Here is a 6,268-nt window from a genome sequence, read left to right as displayed (position 1 = left end):
GTATTCCTTTATCATTTTTCCAGCAATAAAAGGTATCATAAGACTCCTTGGAGTCTTTTTTCTATTAAATAGGGTGGTAAGGAGAGTATCAAAGCATACATTAAAAGATTTAATCAGGTTGCTATTGATGTTCCCAATACTACTACTGAAATTATGGTGAGTGCTTTCTCTTAAGGACTCGATGATAATGATTTCTTCACGGATCTAGTGCAAAATCCTCCAACCAATTTTGATCTGTTAATTTAGCGAGCTACTAAATTTATTAATGTTGAAGAAGCTCAAACTGCTCGCAAGAAGGACAACGTTATACCTATTGACGCCGGGAATTTAGTTCTGTGTAAATCCCCTGTACAAAATTTGTACGAGCACAGAACTATTCCTAGCAACCCACATACTTGATCAAATATGTGTTTGATCAATCAAGCAAGTTCTTGATTGATCAAAGTGCACCTTAATTGAAGCACAAGATCGCTGGCCTCTTGTGTTGGTGTTCAGGATCCATACAAAGAAAAACAAACTAATTGCGCTGTAGAATAAACTCTAGTTGTACCTTTCCTCGTATGCTAAGACCTCTTTATCTTCTACTATATTCCTCTCCTTCTCTTGGACGTCGTGTGGACGACGATCTACCAAGACAAAACACTCGAACTTCTTCTTCCTTTCCAAGCCGCCTACCACCAAAGAATGCAAAGCAAAAAGGGGCGTCTCCTTCTTCTTCTTTTCCTCCAAACCGTCGGCCACCTAGGTGCGTCTTCTCTTCTTTTTCTTCTACTCCAAGCCCAGGCCACCAAGGGGAGATGGAGCACTGGTGCTAGAGGGAAGAAAGGGAGGAAGAAAGGGATGTGGGGTACCGACCCTAGAGGAAAGAAAAGGAGAAAAAAAGATATGAGGTGCCTACCCTAGAGAAAAAGAGTGGGTTGTTGAGTTGTGGAGAAAAACAAAACTTATCACTTCTATTTTTGTGGCACAACCTCCTCTCCTTTTATAACCTTTGGTGCCAGAAAAAAAAGGAGGAAAACTAATAGATTTTTGTAGAATTCTGTTGAGAAAAAATCTCCCTTTTATAACTCTCCTTTTTTTTTTCTTTTTTTTCTTTTATTGTGGTCGGCCCCTTGCTTGGGCACCAAGCAAGGCTTGGCCGGCCCCTTGCTTGGGCACCAAGCAAGGATGTGGCTAGCCCCTTTCTTGGATAGGAAGAAAAAAAAACGGGTGAATGCGAGACTTTATAGAGGCTACAACAAGGACCGGGAGGAGGAATTGGTTTTGGCCTCCTGATGGACTTGAGCTTCCTGTGTTTGATTCGAGCACCCAACTCAAGCTCATCAATAATAACTCATACCACTAAAGGGTCATTATTGAACTACCGCACCAATTCCATATTACAATATAGTCTCCTATTTATCATGAGTGTGTTAATTTCCCTATGTTTAAGATATTGTATGTTCGTTAATTAAATGAGTTACTGACAACTCATTTAATTAACATCTGACTCCAAGAGTAGTACCACTCAACTTTATTATCATGTTGGACTAAATCCACCTGTAGGGTTTACATGATAATCCTTATGAGCTCCTCAAGGGGACATCATTAACCTTAATAAATAGGACACAATTTCCCTTTATAATCAACAACACACCGTATAAATGGTATTATCTCCCAACTTATCGGGTCTATTGATTTAACGAATAAATATCACCCATTGATATGTTAAAGAAATAAATATGAAGTATATGTGTTTGTTATTATATCGGGATTAAGAGTTTGCACATCCATAATAATAGAGGTTCTGTTCTTTTATATAGTCAGTATAAATCGAACAACCTCAAATGACCCTGCTCAATACACAGATAGTGTAAGAGTGTAATTATATAGTCAAGACAAACTAATATCAACTTACACTACAACCATTCCAATGGTTTGCCCATATCCATGTTAGTTGTGAGCTACTATTTATAATTTATAAGGAACCGATAACGTGATCTTTTGTGTGGCACTACACACCATGTTATCTACAATATAAATTATATGGACAACTGCATCGACATATATACGAATATAAAATGTAGACATTTGACCAAAGTGATTCTCATTTCAAAATATCTTAAAAATAGATGTTCATACAAAAGCTAGGCGTAAAGTATATATCTCAACAATCTCCGACTTATACTAAAAGACTATGTTGACATATATGCTGCCATACATCTGATTTCCATCCCCTCAACATGCCCATCAAAAGCTCCCGCCGAAAGGGTCTTAGTGAAAGGATCTGCCAGATTATCTACTGATGCAATCTTGGCGACAACAACTTCTCCTTGCTTTACGGTATCTCGTATCAGGTGGTACTTACGCTCAATGTGTTTACTTGCCCTATGGGCTCGTGGTTCCTTCGAGTTTGCTACTGCACCATGTTATGCACCGCAAGTGTACAGTTACATCGTCTGTAATAATAAAAGATATCGTATGCACAGGGACTAGTTATAAGCACTAAAGATGTCTCAACACTAAAACAAAAACTGCAAATGACAACGGATATTATCCGTTGTCATAGGGTCAAAAAAGTGTTGTAATTGACGGCGTTATAGAATGTATTGCTCTACGACAACGGTTTTGAATCCGTTGTCTTTGTAGACATTCGACAACGATTTTTATCCGTTGTTGTTTATATGCTCAAAATTTGTTTACGAATGATACGACAACATTTTAAAACCGTTGTGGTAGATAATTTAGACAACAGATATAAACCATTGTGGTAGACTCTTTTTACAACAGATATAAACCGTTGTGGTATATAATTTTAATATGTTTTGCAATGGATAAAATCGTTGTCTTTTATCACTTTTCACAAAAAAAATTTGTTGTAGTTACGTACTTTTTACGTTTCTGACCGTTGTCTTTAATGTTCATGTTGTAACATGATAATAACAAACAACCAATCTCTATTTAATATAAAGAAACCACCAATACAAAACTAAATATTTACTACATTCAATCCATGAAAATGTTGTCTTCAAATTTTAAAAATTAACTACACACATCAAAATGAGAAAATAATAGTTGTGTAATCGAAATCCAAAATATGCCAGCTAAAATCCTCTTCCCAACTGAATCTTTAAAGCCTTTTCCAGCAACTTACTGGTTGCATCTTCACGTGACCGATTATACAAATTTCCCTTGGCAATCATATCTGCATAATCAAGCTGTAGGAGCTGATAAAAATAAACAAATTATAAAGATATTAAAAGATAAAATATACATGTAAGCGAATAAGAATTATCTTAACCTGCTGAAACATATACGGATTGATGATACAATTCAGCTTTGCACTACTGTTGTCTTATTTGTGCAACATGTTATTGGAAATTAGCAACTGGTATAGAAGGAAATGAAATTGCATAACATCCACAACTAATTGGCAATTTGCAACAATCTCAATCATATAAATCATATGGTTCTTCATTGAGTTCAATTTAGCCCAGTGGCATATTCAAATCAAAGCATGATACTTTAAGGTTGGCAATGCCATAAAACATATCCAACAAACACTGAAAGGTCAAATGCAAAGTCATATATTGGAGGCCTCTCTTCTATAGTTATGACCATGAAAGTGTTAACATAACACATTCTAACACTGAGCAGAACTAATAAGATATTTTCACCCAGAACGCTAGTTATGCACTATATATCAAATAAAAAGATAGAAGAGAATGCTTGTGTAATGGGGAAAAAAAACTTCAGTTGCCCAAGAAGAAAACAATTGGATAACATATAACAATTAATGGAGCAAGCCAATGAAGCATCATAGAGAATAGAAGAGTTACTCATGAAGTGCTTTGGAAAGTTACAAGGATTCCAACGGTTGGAACCTCACAAGACAAGAAATTTGTTGATAAATTTCTACAGTTGTTAAAAAAAAATCATAATCAAACAGCTAACTCTGCAACAACAAACTGCCTAGCCACCAATAATCACATGAAGACTCATAGAAATCGTAATTGGTTCAGAGAGCCAATAGATGGAGGAATTATGCCCCTGAGCAAATTGCTTGACAAGTCCCTATATTTTTTTACATCAAGCTCAAGAAAACTGATTAAAGAAACAACTATATAACAAAAGAAAACAAGGGAATGTAAAAACTACAAGATGGTAATGCACAAGTTCTCCAATCTTGGGTGGAATGTTCCCTTGAAGGTAATTAGCTCTCAGATACCTTGAAAAATAAGTAATGTGACACCTTCATGCAACAATATATAGTAAATTCTCATTGCCAATAACTATAATTGATAAAAAAAAATATGAATAGAAGAAAACACATACAATGCTCTTAGCTCAGTGCAGTTCTTTATCACAATTGGAATAGGACTGTGCAAGCTGTTTTGGTGCAAAGCCCTGCCACAATAATAATTTCATCCTTGAAAGAATTCCATCACTATAGCTATTTAAGATTAGAAATTTCATCTTCAGTACTATCTCAAATCTAGATCGAACACTAGCAAGAGAAATGTAATTAAGAAAGAGTATATTGAATAGAACAATTTAAAAATTAATATGGTGGTCTACCAAATGGTGGTTCACAGTCTCCTTGTTTGGGATTTCATATTTCATATTACATCATTTTTTTTTTTGTCAGAATCACCATGCATTCGAAAATGTTCTAGTAGGAAAAAAAGGAGCTAAAAGAAAAATGTGCTTACAATCTTTGAAGCCTCCGAATCTGGCCAATACTCATGGAGATGATGCCACCGAGCTACATATAAGGAAAGTCACTGCAATGGAAATAAGAATTGGTAAGGCAAGCTTCCAAAACCTAAAATACCAATACAAATACAAGAAAATAACCTATACGATAGAATAATTACAATGATCGGACGGTGAGGTCGGAAGGGTGGCAGGAGACGTCGAGCCAGGATGAGCAAGGGTGGGAATCGGTAGGCACTAGGCCGCCAGCTCCACAACAACTGCTTGGAGTCTTTGAAACCCAGCTTAAGCTCCAGAAGAGCTTCCCCTGTCGAACCAAACCAAATCCACCCATCACCTTTTTTTAAGAACAAGGTCACCCTTTTTCCCAATCAGCATCTTCTGTATTCCTTACCATCTTCTTGGCCCACTTAAACAGGGCTAATCAATCCTTTGATCTTGCAGATCTAACCAATATTATTCTTCACGAAAAAATCTGATAAAAAAATAAAAACAAATGGACAAGAAATACCACGATCCAAGCCATGTAAAAACAATTAATTAAAGGTACAATACAAATACCCTTCTTTCAAAGAGTGAAAGAAGAGGCAAACAAATGGTTATAAGAAGAACACAGGAAATTAGTTATTAAGTTGAGAGAAAATTTGTTTCAAACAACCACAGAATGTTACCTTATTGCACTATGGTTGCTCTCCGATCATATATTTGATAGATGTGTGTACTAATTCATGGTGATGTTAAAAAGGCAATACCAAAAGAACAATCTGTTTGGAGTTAACACTATTGTTAATGTTAACAAGGTTGTCAAATAAGATTTGCATCATGAAGCATTTTGACAAAATCTGCAATTGTAAAATATTAGGTTCATAGATATGAAATTATAAAATAGACTAAAATATGATATTTATTCATAAAAATACTTAAAAGGTTTATCTTACATATCATTTATTTTAGTTCATTTCATTAAAGATTCAAATAAAATGGGCAAAAGACTCTGGAATGCTTTTAACCACAGAAAAAGCATGGTCCCTTCCACCTTGGTTGTCGTGAGGAAGGCCAAGACCATGCTACATGAAGAGAAGAGAGGAATGCTTTTTTTTTTTACAAACCAAAATTGAAATCCTTATTATTTTTCAAACAGAAAATCCATCCTTCATTCTTGTAATGGACACAATTTATTTCAAAACTTTTGACTTAATCTGATGCCCTAATAGGCTACGTATGCTTTTAACGAGTAAATTTAATTGTCTATAGATTTTTCCCCCTGTTCTTACAATCACAACTGTGGATCATTTAGGGTTTTTCGAAAATCTCTCTCTCTTACACGTACAAAACAACAAGTGAATCAAAGAGATTTAACCATGACAAACCAATCCAGCAAGACAAACAGGGAAGAGGAAGGAAAATTTAAGGTGAAAAATCAAATGTCCAGAAGAGGTTTTACCAATCCGGAGTCGCTATAGGTGGAGATGGTCAGCTTCTGGTCGTTAGTGTAGTCTTTATTAAGCAGATCTGCATTCCAAACAACAGAATCCAAGCAGAAAAGAAAAAAGGACCCAAAGCCGTAGATCCG

At 35.6% G+C, this 6,268-nt stretch overlaps 1 long non-coding RNA gene across 1 annotated transcript; it reads right to left on the bottom strand.

The window, feature by feature from the left end:
- Positions 1 to 4,314: 4,314 nt before the first annotated feature.
- LOC122030916 lies at positions 4,315 to 5,166 on the bottom strand. The gene is made up of 3 exons (XR_006125657.1): positions 4,857 to 5,166; positions 4,692 to 4,763; positions 4,315 to 4,386 (listed from the first exon to the last, which is right to left on the bottom strand). It is a non-coding gene; the product is annotated as an uncharacterized LOC122030916 (long non-coding RNA).
- Between the last annotated feature and the right edge of the window lie 1,102 nt (positions 5,167 to 6,268).

The sequence above is a fragment of the Zingiber officinale genome, chromosome 11A (genome assembly GCF_018446385.1).
Source record: "Zingiber officinale cultivar Zhangliang chromosome 11A, Zo_v1.1, whole genome shotgun sequence".
In the NCBI taxonomy this organism is placed as follows: Eukaryota; Viridiplantae; Streptophyta; class Magnoliopsida; order Zingiberales; family Zingiberaceae; genus Zingiber; species Zingiber officinale.
Note: the sequence above shows the minus strand (reverse complement) of the source record. Positions and strands in the feature narration are given on the sequence as shown.